The sequence below is a fragment of the Pleurodeles waltl genome, chromosome 8, assembly GCF_031143425.1.
Source record: "Pleurodeles waltl isolate 20211129_DDA chromosome 8, aPleWal1.hap1.20221129, whole genome shotgun sequence".
NCBI classification, from domain to species: Eukaryota; Metazoa; Chordata; class Amphibia; order Caudata; family Salamandridae; genus Pleurodeles; species Pleurodeles waltl.
Genome location: NC_090447.1, coordinates 490,681,240 through 490,694,013, shown reverse-complemented (window position 1 = coordinate 490,694,013; position 12,774 = coordinate 490,681,240).

Here is a 12,774-nt window from a genome sequence, read left to right as displayed (position 1 = left end):
ACAAGTTTCTCCAACTCTTCAGACGTGAAGGCAGGGGCCCTTTCCCCAGTCGCAGCAGCCATTGTCACTTCCAGACCGAGTTCACAGCAGCACTTGCAGTATAGGTCCTCTCCTGTGGATGATCAGGTCTTGAGTGATTAATCAGATAGAAAATGGCGGTCACGCCCGCGGCGGTGCGTACTGCGGCGGTGCGTACCGCGACTGCCGGCGCACATCGTCATTGGCTCCTGAATCCCATAGGGTTCAATGTTAACCAATATGACTCCGTACAGCGGTCTTCGACCGCCTACCGCCACGGTGTGCCACGCCAGCGCATTGACCTCACATCCCATTGTCCCCCTTCACAGGTCAGGCAGCCGCCATTTCAAGGGCCCACATGGCTTAAATTTGACTGCGTCACACAGGCCTAGGCCTTGCATTGCCACACATACACGCCTTTCAATGCATTGCGATTCTTTAACTGTGCAAGCTGTGTGAACGTACCTGTGGTTTGCCTGACTCGGTGCTCCATGTTGTCCTTCCTAGGCACCGTCCGCTGGGACTTCCGAGGAGAAGGATGAATCCTCGCGTGTACCGTCCGCTGGTGGACCTGTCGACAATGGAAGAACGCCATATAATACTACGCTACAGACTTGACCGTGCCACTATACATGAACTGTGTGCCCAGCTGGAGCCAGCCCTGATGTCCCCCATCCGCCAACCCACAGGCATTCCCCCTCTGGTGCAGGTTCTGTCAGTCCTCCATTTTTTGGCAAGTGGGTCATTCCAGACAACAGTGGCCATGTCATCTGGAATGTCTCAGCCTATGTTTTCCAAGATTTTGTCCAGAGTGTTGTCTGCCCTGATGAAACTCATGCGGAGCTACATCATTTTCCCAGAGGAGGGTGATTTGCCTACAGTGAAGGGTGATTTCTATGCCCTTGGACATATCCCCAACATCATTGGTGCCATTGATGGGACCCATGTGGCTTTGGTGCCCCCAAAAGACGATGAGCAGGTGTACAGAAACAGGAAAATTTACCATTCGATGAATGTCCAGGTGGTCTGTTTGGCTGACCAGTACATATCCCATGTAAATGCCAAGTTCCCTGGGTCAGTCCATGACGCGTATGTTATGCGAAATAGCAGCATCCCCTATGTGATGGAGCAGCTACAGAGACAACGTGTGTGGCTAATAGGTGACTCTGGTTACCCCAACCTGCCTTGGCTACTGACCCCAGTGAGGAATCCCCGGACAAGGGCAGAGGAACGGTACAATGAGGCCCATGGGTGAACTAGGAGGATCATAGAAAGGACCTTTGGCCTCCTGAAGGCCAGGTTTAGGTGCCTGCATATGACAGGGGGATCCCTGATGTACTCACCAAAGAAGGTGTGCCATATCATCGTGGCCTGCTGTATGCTTCACAGTCTGGCGTTGCGACGTCAGGTTCCTTTCCTGCAGGAGGATGGTGCAGATGGTGGTGTTGAAGCAGCTGTGGAGCCTGCGGAGAGTGAAGAGGAGGAAGACTCAGAAGACGACACAGACAACAGGGACAGAGTAATAGAACAGTATTTTCAGTAGCACACAGGTAAGAATCACCCATGCCATTTTACATTTCCTGAAAGCCTCCTGCATCTCAACTTTGTCTATTTCCCCCCAGAACTTTAAAACTGATGTTTGATTTTCCGTTCCCTTTTCAGTGCTGTATGACCCACTGCGTGACTTCTGCTTGGTTAGCCCATGGACTAATGCTAAGTGACCTCGGTATGTGTTCAGCACAAAGTTAACAGAACGTAATTGATATGTAATGTGTTATACATTTGTAAATAATACAGGCTGAGTCCTGATTGATTTCAGTGCAATGAGTGATTTATTTTTACTGCAAGATGATGGTACATTCTAATCAAACGGTGATGGGTGGGGGTGGAGTAATGTCCATGGCGGAGTCCAGTTCTCAGTCTCACAGGTGCATTGTCCATATGCCTGTGGAAGGATGGAGCAGGGGCAGTTCAAGGTTTGACAGGGTGGCAATGTGGGACAGTGGGAGGACTTCAGGGGGTATCTGATGCTGGCGGGGGTCTTGACATCCTACTCTGTCGATTTTTTGGATCTCAGGCTCCTCTTGCGGGGTGGTTGTTGTTCAGCAGGAGGTGGGGTTCTGGTGGCCTGTCGTTGTGGTGGGGCCTCCTGTCCACTAGCGCCGGCGGAGGTGGTAGGCTGTTCCTGTTCCGGGCTAGTGACAGGGGCCCTGTGTGATGCCACATGGTCCCGAAACGTGTCCTCTATACGGTTGAGGGCCTGGACTATGCTCCCCATAGCGGAAGAGATGTTGGTTAGTTGGTCGCTGAACCCCATGTAGCGTTCCTCCTGCTGTGCCTGGATCTCCTGGAACCTGGCCAGTACCGTCGCCATCGTCTCTTGTGAGTGGTGGTAGGCTGCCATGATGGTGGTGAGGGCCTCTTGGAGAGTGGGTTCCCTGGGCCTCTCCTCCCCCCCCTGTCGCACAGCAGCCCTCCGAGTTGCCCGGTTTCCCCCGGCCTCTGTCCCCTGGACGGTGTGCCCACTACCACTGCCCCCAGGTCCCTGTTGTTGTTGGGGTGGTGGGTTACCCTGGGTGCCCTGTAGTGGCAGACACACCGCTGATTGACCTGTCCTAGAGACAGAGGCATGGGCCCGCTGGCTGGGAGCTGTGCTGTTGTTCCCAGAGGGGGTTGGGTCTGCAGTGGCCTGTGGCTGCCTGAGGGGAACCGACTGTCCAGAGGTCCCCGATGGTCCGGGCTGGTCATCAGGATCCAGGTCGACAGAGCTGCTGTCATCACTAGGGGCCTCTTCCGGGGGTGGGATGGACATTTCTGGTCCCTCCTGACCGGTGTGTTGTCGTTCGGGTCCTGCATGGGGTAAGAGAGTATGGTTATTGTTTCTGTGTGTGCAATTGCGTGCGATTTATGGGTGCCCTTGTCCCCCAGTGCTGGCATTCCCTTGGGGGAGGTGTTGTGAGGGTGTTTTGTGGGGGGGGGGATAGGTATGTGCAGTGGTCAAGCTTAGGTGATGGGTGTCCATAGTTTGTGGTGGCATGCAGGGGTTGGTGTTGGGTGGGTTGTGCTGGAGAGACATTCTCAGGGAGGATGTGTGATGGGGGGTTGGTGGTGAGGGTGGGGGTGGTGGTTAGCATGCTGGGGGGGGGTGAAGTAGTTGAGCTTGTACTTACCAGAGTCCATTCCTCCGGATACTCCAGCGAGGCCATCAGGATGCAGGATGTTTAGTACCTCTTGCTCCCATGCTGTGAATTCGGGTGGTGTGGGTGGTGGTCCTCTGCCAGTCTTCTGCACTGCGATGTTGTGTCGCGAGACCATCGAGCGCACCTTCCCCCGTAGGTCGTTCCAGCGTTTGCGGATGTCGTCCCTATTTCTGGGATGCTGTCCCACCGCGTTGACCCTGTCCACGATCCGCTGCCATAGCTCTGCCTTCCTGGCTATGGTGGTGTGCTGCACCTGTGAGCCGAAGAGCTGCGGTTCAACTCTTATAATTTCCTCCACCATGACCCGGAGTTCTTGGTCCGAAAAGCGTGGGTGCCTTTGGGGTGCCATGGGGTGGTGTGTATGAGGTGTGGGGTGTTGTATGTGGTGATGTGTGTGTTGGTGTGTGGTGCTTTGTGCTTCTATGTGGTGTGTGTGATGGTGTAGTGTGCCTCGGTGTGATGTAGCTCTCTATTCTGTGATGTTTCTCTCTCTCCTTCATCTCTGATTTTTGTTAGTAGGGGTTTGTGGGTGATGTGGGTGTGTGTTTTATATTGTATTGGGTGTGTGGGTGTGGTGTGTGTATGTGTTTCAGGTGTGTGCCTTTCACATTGTCCAATGTGGTAGAGTTTTGTAAAGGTGTGTGTATTTTGAGCGCGGCGGTGTGTACCGCCAATGGACTACCGCGTTTGAAAGACCGCCGCGTGGATTTGCGGGTCGTAATGGCATGGGCGTATTTCTGTTGGCGTGGCGGTGGAGGTTTGGTCATCTCCAGTTTACCACTGCCCGCTTATGTGGCGGACTGCAGTGGAGGTCGGATTTTTGGAGGTTTTGCAGTTGTGGGTCAGAATGTCCGTAGCGGCTAACCGCGGCCGCGGCGGTATTGTGGCGGCCTTCTGACCGGCGGTAAACGGCTTTTACCGCCGAGGTCAGAATGACCCCCTTAGTATTTTTCCCTCACACAAGAAGAATACACTTGATTGAGCTTTTGACATGCTGATGCCGTCCCTTTTTACCTACTTTTTGCCAAAGTTGGTTAGTCACCTTTTGCCCCAGATGTAATTTTTCCAAATTATTTTTGTCTTTTTACATTGTGTCCTTGTGTTTAGCCCAGCACATGTTAACATTTCATTTGCTAACCTGTAGGGTTTTCCCTTGCCCTAGATAGCTAAGCTTAGATGACCTTGAATTGCCCGAATGCTTAAAAGAACTGAACACTGCTCGTTTTCTGTTCATCAGATTATTCTTCTGATGTTTTGTTTTGTTTTTGTTGAATGTTTAGTCCTTATAATGTTAGTTAGTTAGAATCTTTTCTATCGCATTGGTCAATTAATGGTGGTTCTGTATCTTTATAACTTTGCGTTGAGAATTGTCTACATGACTTTGAGTCTGAGCTTGTAATAAAACCCCTCAACTTTATTTCAGACTGGAGTTTTCTTTGTGTAGTCACATGGGTTATACTGTCAGTTTAAATTGTGTTGTGTGAAGATTTGATGACCTATTTCTCCACCCCTTCATGCTGGGTGAAAAGATTTATTGACCTCTTTGTAAAGCATAACCCTAAGGAGAATATGCTTCAGCAAATCTGGTAACAGACGTCTAGTTTCTCCCACAAGGGGGGAGGGATTAGTTAGACATCCTTTTAGAGATCCCTGAATTTTTTGTAATGCAATTTGCCCACTCCAAAGATTTTTGTCCCATGGTTCATTCCGAAGATTGATGAAGTTCCAGTGTTGTTTCTCTGCAGTGGATGTGTGAGTATTAATAGGGGTTGCGCTTGCATTGCTTTGGCTAAAGATTGTGGTAAAGTGTGATGTTGTGAATTGTTTGCGTATGTTCTGCACTTGTGTGTTTGTGTCACTTAATGCCAAGAAGCAGTTGTTGTTGAATTGGACAGACTAACATCCCGGGATAATGCGCAAGTGTAAGGAAATGGCTCCCTATTGCAGTTACCCTCCACTTTTTGCCTGATACTGATGCTGACTTGACTGAGAAGTGTACTGGGACCCTGTTAACCAGGCCCCAGCACCAGTTTTCTTTCACCTAAAATGTACCATTGTTTCCACAATTGGCACACCCCTGGCACACAGATAAGTCCCTTGTAAAAGATACCAGTGGTACCAAGGGCCCTGTGACCAGGGAAGGTCCCTAAGGACTGCAGCATATGTTGTGCCACCCTAAGGGACCCCTCACCTAACACATGCACTCTGCCATTGCAGATTGTGTGTGTTGGTGGGGAGAAAAAGGCAAAGTCGACATGGCATCCCCCTCAGGATACCATGCACCCAAAGGGCCTGATTACACCTTTGGAGGAGGTGTTAATCTGTCCCAAATGTGACGGATATACCACCAGCCATATTACGAGTTCCATAGGATATAATGGACTCGTAATACAGCTGGTGGTATATTCGTCACATTTGGGACGGATTAACACCTTCCTCCAAAGTTGTAATCAGGCCCAAAATGCCTGTGGCATAGGTAAGTCGCCCCTCTAGCAGGCCTAACAGCCCTAAGGCAGGGTGCACTATACCACAGGTGAGGGCATAGCTGCATGAGAAATATGCCCCTACAGTGTCTAAGACTATCCTTAGACATTGTAAGTAGAGTTGTGGCCATATTAAGTATATGGTCTGGGAGTTTGTCAAAAACGAACTCCACAGCTCCATAATGGCTACACTGAATATTGGGAAGTTTGGTATCAAACTTCTCAGAATAATAAACCCACACTGATGCCAGTGTTGGATTTATTACAAAATGCACACAGAGGGCATCTTAGAGATGCCCCCTGTATTTTACCCAATTGTTCAGTGCAGGACTTACTGGTCTGTGCCAGCCTGCTGCTGAGAGACGAGTTTCTGACCCCATTTGGTAAGGGCCTTTGTGCTCTCTGAGGACAGAAACAAAAGCCTGCTCTGGGTGGAGGTGCTTCACACCTCCCCCCTGCAGGAACTGTAACACCTAGCAGTGAGCCTCAAAGGCTCAGGCTTCGTGTTATAATGCCCCAGGGCACTCCAGCTAGTGGAGATGCCTGCCCCCTGGACACAGCCCCTACTTTTGGCGGCAAGTCCAGGGGAGATAATGAGAAAAACAAGGAGGAGTTACCCACCAGTCAGGACAGCCCCTAAGGTGTCCTGAGGTGACCCCTGCTTTTAGAAGTCCTCCATCTTGATTTTGGAGGATTCCCCCAATAGGAATAGGGATGTGCCCCCCTCCCCTCAGGGAGGAGGCACAAAGAGGGTGTAGCCACCCTCAAGGCCCTCCCAGACCTAAACACACCCCTACATTCAGTATTTAGGGGCTCCCCAGAACCTAGGAAACTAGATTCCTGCAACCTAAAGAAGAAGAAGGACTGCTGACCTGAAGCCCTGCAGTGAAGACGGAGACGACAACTGCTTTGGCCCCAGCCCTACCGGCCTGTCTCCCAACTTCGAAGAAACCTGCAACAGCGACGCATCCAACAGGGACCAGCGACCTCTGAAGCCTCCGAGGACTGCCCTGCACCCGAGGACCAAGAAACTCCAGTGAACAGCGGCTCTGTTCAACCATCTGCAACTTTCTTGCAACAAAGAAACAACTTCAAGGACATCACATTTCCCGCCGGAAGCGTGAGACTTTCTACTCTGCACCCGACGCCCCCGTCTCGACCTGCGGAAAGCCAACACTACAGGGAGGACTCCCCAGTGACTGCGAGCCCGTGAGTAGCCAGAGTTGACCCCCCTGAGCCCCAACAGCGACAGCTGCAGAGGGAATCCAGACGCCCCCCCTGACCCCAACTGCCTGTAACAAGGGACCCGACGCCTGGAACCAACACTGCACCCGCAGACCCCAGGACCGGAAGGAACCGAACTCCAGTGCAGGAGCAACCCCCAGGCGACCCTCTGCCTAGCCCAGGTGGTGGCTACCTCAAGGAGCCCCCCCTGTGCCTGCCTGCATCGTTGAAGAGACCCCCGGGTCTCCCCATTACTTTCAATACAAAACCCGACGCCTGTTTGCACTCTGCACCCGGCTGCCCCTGTGCCGCTGAGGGTGTAGTTTCTGTGCCTGCTTGTGTCCCCCCCGGTGCCCTACAAAACCCCCCTGGTCTGCCCTCCGAGGACACGGGTACTTACCTGCTGGCAGACTGGAACCGGGGCACCCCTGTTCTCCATTGAAGCCTATGTGTTTTGGGCACCTCTTTGACCTCTGCACCTGACCGGCCCTGAGATGCTGGTGTGGTAACTTTGGGGTTGCCTTGAACCCCCAACGGTGGGCTACCTTGGACCCAACTTTGAACCCTGTAAGGTTTTACTTGCCTGTGAACTTAACAATTACTTACCTCCCCCAAGAACTGTTGATTTTTGCACTGTGTCCACTTTTAAAATAGCTTATTGCCATTTTTGTTAAAACTGTACATGCTATTGTGTTTATTAAAAGTTCCTAGAATACCTGAGTGAAATACCTTTCATTTGAAGTATTACTTGTAAATCTTGAACCTGTGGTTCTTAAAATAAACTAAGAAAATATATTTTTCTATTTAAAAACCTATTGGCCTGGAGTAAGTCTTTGAGTGTGTTTTCCTCATTTATTGCCTGTGTGTGTACAACAAATGCTTAACACTACCCTCTGATAAGCCTACTGCTCGACCACACTACCACAAAATAGAGCATTAGAATTATCTCTTTTTGCCACTATCTTACCTCTAAGGGGAACCCTTGGAATTTGTGTACACTATTTCTTACTTTGAGATAGTATATACAGAGCCAACTTCCTACAACAAGTATTGAAGATACTTGGTTAATTTATTATCTGCAGCGTAAGGTACTTATCGTGAGACATCATTAACGGTACCAATAGTATTTCTTGTGTGAGTGTGGTTTGGATGGTATTAGGTGAATCCTGAGTGCACATGGAGGAACTGTATCAACCAGAGTGAGATTTGGTGGTCAAGTCTCATTTGTTGTGTAGTTATAAAAGCATAGTTGGAGGAGGAGCCAAGATGGCGGCCGGGACGGTCGCTTGATACGTGCGCTCCGCTCCCGGCTCCATCAAATCATCCTGATAGGCGCCCCCTGCGGCCCGAAAACGGTGGTCGGGACGGTGGCTTGACAGTGGGCTACCGGGGCGCCCGGCTAGCGTCGCGGGCGTCCCAAGATGCGGGCGCGGGGCGGTGTTGCGCCCGCGCCGGGTTGGACGTGCGGCGAGGGTGCCGGCGGCGGCGGCGGCCTCGGCCGCGCTCTCGCCGGGCGCGGCCGCCCTCGCTCTCAAATCCTGTTCGGGGCTGGGGAGACCAAGCGGGCGCACCCGAGAGGTCGGTGCGGACCGCGCGACTGATGCTGCTCGGCGCCTGGGACCGGGCGAGGACGGCGTGAGGCGCGGAGGCGCCATCTTGGGAATTGCTCCACAACAAAAGAAGAAGGCGACTGGAGGCAGCGGCGGCGGCTCATCAGACAGTGGGGGTCCCGAAACAGGGGGGAAAAATACCCTTGCAAGAAGGCAGAGGATCGAGGTGAGGAGGGCATCAACGAAGGGGGGGGGGGATCAGCACAACTAAGCAGAAGGGGGGGAACCCCGGAAAAGACAAGCACCCTCCCCCCCTCTACACCTCACCTCTGCCTCTACATAAAAGACAGAACAATTGGGGAACGTGTACTCCTGGAGCTTACACTAATGTAGAGTCGATGGACAGGTCGGACTGAGGGTATGCGGCTGGCTGTGGTCTTCCCCTCAACGGGTGCCCGCTGCGGCTGTCCTTAGCTGCGTGAGCTTTATGTATGGCGCGCCGCGGCCGCCCCGGCCCGCGTTCTACCTCCTGTGCCGACGCTTCTCCAGGCTGCCCAGCACCTTTCCCCTCCTCCTGAAGGAACCTTTGGCACCAGGCCCTCCCTCCACACCGAAAGTAGCGAGCGTCCTCCCTCAGCGTGTACAGCCCTGCATGAACTTGCAGCCGGATCATTGCACTCGGAGTAGCCTGTAGCACTCGCGGTTGAGCACCCACGCCACAACAAACTAGAACAAGTCTAAGCCCCCATGCTTGGCTGCCTAAGTTAACGCTATCAAAGCCGGCTGTGTACTCCAGGCCCAGGCGACTCAGTAAAAGCTTAAAACAACGGAATAGGAGGAGTAAGAGTGAATAATTGTCGCGGCCTGGAAGGCAATCTCAACACAGCTAAAATGGCCAGCAGAGCCAAGTCAACCAGAAATCCGGACCGAACCACCCAAGCAATAACGCCTACAGATCAACAATCCGGCCCATCCCTACAATCTCTGGAAAGCACACTTCTAGCGCATTCTGCTCAGTTTGAGAGAGTACTGCAGGCAATATTGGACACTAAGCTATCTCTGGAAGGTAGAATTGACGCAGTCGCGCAGGACTTGAACCTCTTACGAGTGGATCACCGAAGCCTAGCTGAAAAAGTGAAAACAGCTGAAGTTGAGATAGCTGATCTAACTCCAATAGTACAAGGGAACCAAGAACAGATTCAACGCATGGATGTGGAACTGAAGAAGCTTTGGAGAAGATCGGAGGAAATGGAGAGCAGGGCGCGCCGGAATAATGTAAGATTCTTGGGCTTTCCGGAAAGTATGCGTCAACCGGAATCAGAAATTACCCTAGAGCAGTGGTTAATCAAGGAGGTGCTAACCGGGGCTCCATCAAAGTTTTTTTCAGTTGAAAGGGCTTACAGAATCCCGGGCAGACCCCCAGCTCCCGGCCAGACTCCCAGGCCATTGATTGCCAGGTTCTTGAACTATAGAGACCGAGACGCAATACTGCAACAATTCCGCAACAAGGGCCCGTTCAAGTACGAGGACGCGAACATCAACGCTTACCCAGATTTTACGCAGGAAGTGCAGAACCAACGTAATTCTTTCGTCAAAGTTAAGCAACGCCTACGTGAACAGAACATAAAATATGCCCTGCTATTCCCAGCCAAGTTAAGGGTAGTGATGGAGGACCGAACCCATATATTCACCAACCCCGAGGATGCATGGACATGGCTCCACGCCAAGGGCCTTGCGCACCCCCGAGAGGACGCAGAAGAGGACGGGAAATGGCAAAAAGCAGCTGCAAGAAAGCGCTCTAAACGGCGCACCAGAGGTCAGCCCAATGTTTGGCAAGCAGCAGAGGAAAGAGCGAAAGTCCTGAAAGAGACGCCACTGCATTTGCAAAGCTGTAGTGCAACGGCCAGCGGCCCTGAAGAACTGGGTTCGGACTCAGACGCAATCAGCTCTGTCTCCACGATAACAGGAGAATTAGTTGGGCCGATGTTCACCCCAAGAACCGCCGACGAGTTATAACTCACTCATTCAGACCCAGAGAGACTATCAGTGACACTGATTGGAACGCGATAAGCCTACAGATGTTCTGGGACTCTGTCGGGGCGAAGGGACACAGTACCTTTAATAATATGCTTCTTTATTACAAATGCTAAGCTAAGTGTCTGGGGGCATAAATAGGTGGTATATGGCGGGGGGGCGGGACTAGGGGGAACGGATTTATGCTAAGGGGGGCGCCTGTAGATAATGGCAGACTGAGTCTGCGGCACGATGTGAGCCCCTTACAAGAGTCACATCTGTACGATATGAGAATCCCACTATGCAAATCCAACTGGATAAGAGTTATGTTATACATTTTTAAGTTTTGTAGTTTCACTGCAGTTGTAAGCAGTATAGGGGGTTTAGGTAGGGGGGGTGGGATTTATAGTTCAGTAGAAGTGCAAGAATCGGAACCACTAAACGCACATAATATAGTCCTGCACCCGCTATATAAAAATATAAGCAATAGAGAGGCAGAGTTCAGGTGGACCAATACTAAAGCCCAGATCCACAGCACAGCAATATACCCACAGCGCCCTTTGCGATGTCTTCCCGAGTCAACACGAAAAACCAGTACATAATAGTAACGTGGAATATTAGGGGTCTTGGGATGCGGAGTAAACGGGCTAGAGTGCATGCTCGACTTAAAAGACTAGGAGTACATATTGCTATTCTGCAAGAGACGCACATGCTGGAGGGGGACTTGCGCGACCTGCGTACGAAGTGGGGGGGCCAGATGATAGGCACATCGTACTCGGCCTTTGCTAGAGGGGTGTTGATCTGGATAGCGGCTGGTGTCCCATTCCTCATGTCAGCACACAAAATAGATCAGGAAGGGAGGTACGTAGTGGTGGAAGGCAGACTAGACAGTAGACAAATGGCTGTGATTGGGGTATACGCCCCTAACAGTGGCATCCCGGGCTTTCTCACCACTCTTACCCCAGCGTTGCTGTCTAACCCCATGCCCCTAGCCATCTGGGGCGGGGATTTTAATAGCACCCCATCAGCAGCATTGGATAGATCCAGTGCTCACCCGAGTGCTCCAACTAGCAGGAGGCTCGTGAGCCCCCTGCAAGAATGGGCGAATGCTATGGGTCTATACGATATATGGCGATTAGGCCACCCAGAGCATAAAGAATACTCATTTTACTCGGTCCCACACAACACCCACACTAGAATCGACATAATCTGGGGCACCCGCGAGATAGGAATGCTGATCGCTGAATCTGAATACCTGGCAAAAACAGTCTCGGACCATGCGCCCCTGAGAGTTACATTGAATTGGGGGAGGGCACGTCAGGTAATTCCCACTTGGAGATTACAGGTGGAGGCATTACAAGATCAAGCATTCGCCGCATCATTGAGTAAATCTATAAACCAATATTGGGAAGCAAACGCTATGTCTGCAACAACCCGGGCGATAGAGTGGGATGCCCACAAGGTAGTAGCACGTGGAGTATGCATGTCCACTACGTGGGGAGTAAGACGCTCTTTACAAGCGGAAATTAGCAAGCTAGAGAAGGAGCTAAGGATTGTGGAAAAAGCGGTGGCACGGGGGGAGGCCGCCAGTACTGCCCTCAAAGAAATGCGCTCAAAATATAATGAAGTAGATGGCAGGCTCCGCTGCCATGACTACAATTATTACTTAGCTAGGCTGCAAACGGAAGGTGATAGATCAAGTAGAATGCTAGCGTGGATACTCCGAGAGGATAGACAGCAAGCACCGATCGGTGCCATCCGGGTGGGTGCGCAGGAGATGGCTACTACGCAACTAGAAATAAATGAGACGTTTAGGAATTATTACGCAAATTTATACACTAAACGCACATCGTGCACAGCCACTCAATTCGAGGATTTTCTGGCGGATTCCTCCCTGCCCCAATTGCCACAAAATGACAGAGAAGGAATGGAAACCCCTATTACAATAGATGAAATAGAGCTAGCGCTTGCGCAGCTGCCTAGGAACAAAGCGCCTGGCACAGACGGCCTCCCATCGGAGTACTACAAAGCCTATCTGCCCAGCCTAAAATCCCATTTGCTAGGAGTTTTCCAGGAGGCATGGATTGCAGAAAGCTTACCCAGGTCACAAAGGGAAGCTATGATAGTGGTACTTCCCAAAAAGGGCCGAGACCATACGGATGTTAAATCATATAGACCACTGTCATTACTGAATACAGATTGCAAAATATTAGGCAAAATATTGGCTAACAGGCTAGCTCCCCTCATGCACTTATTAATTCATGCAGATCAAAATGGCTTCATTCC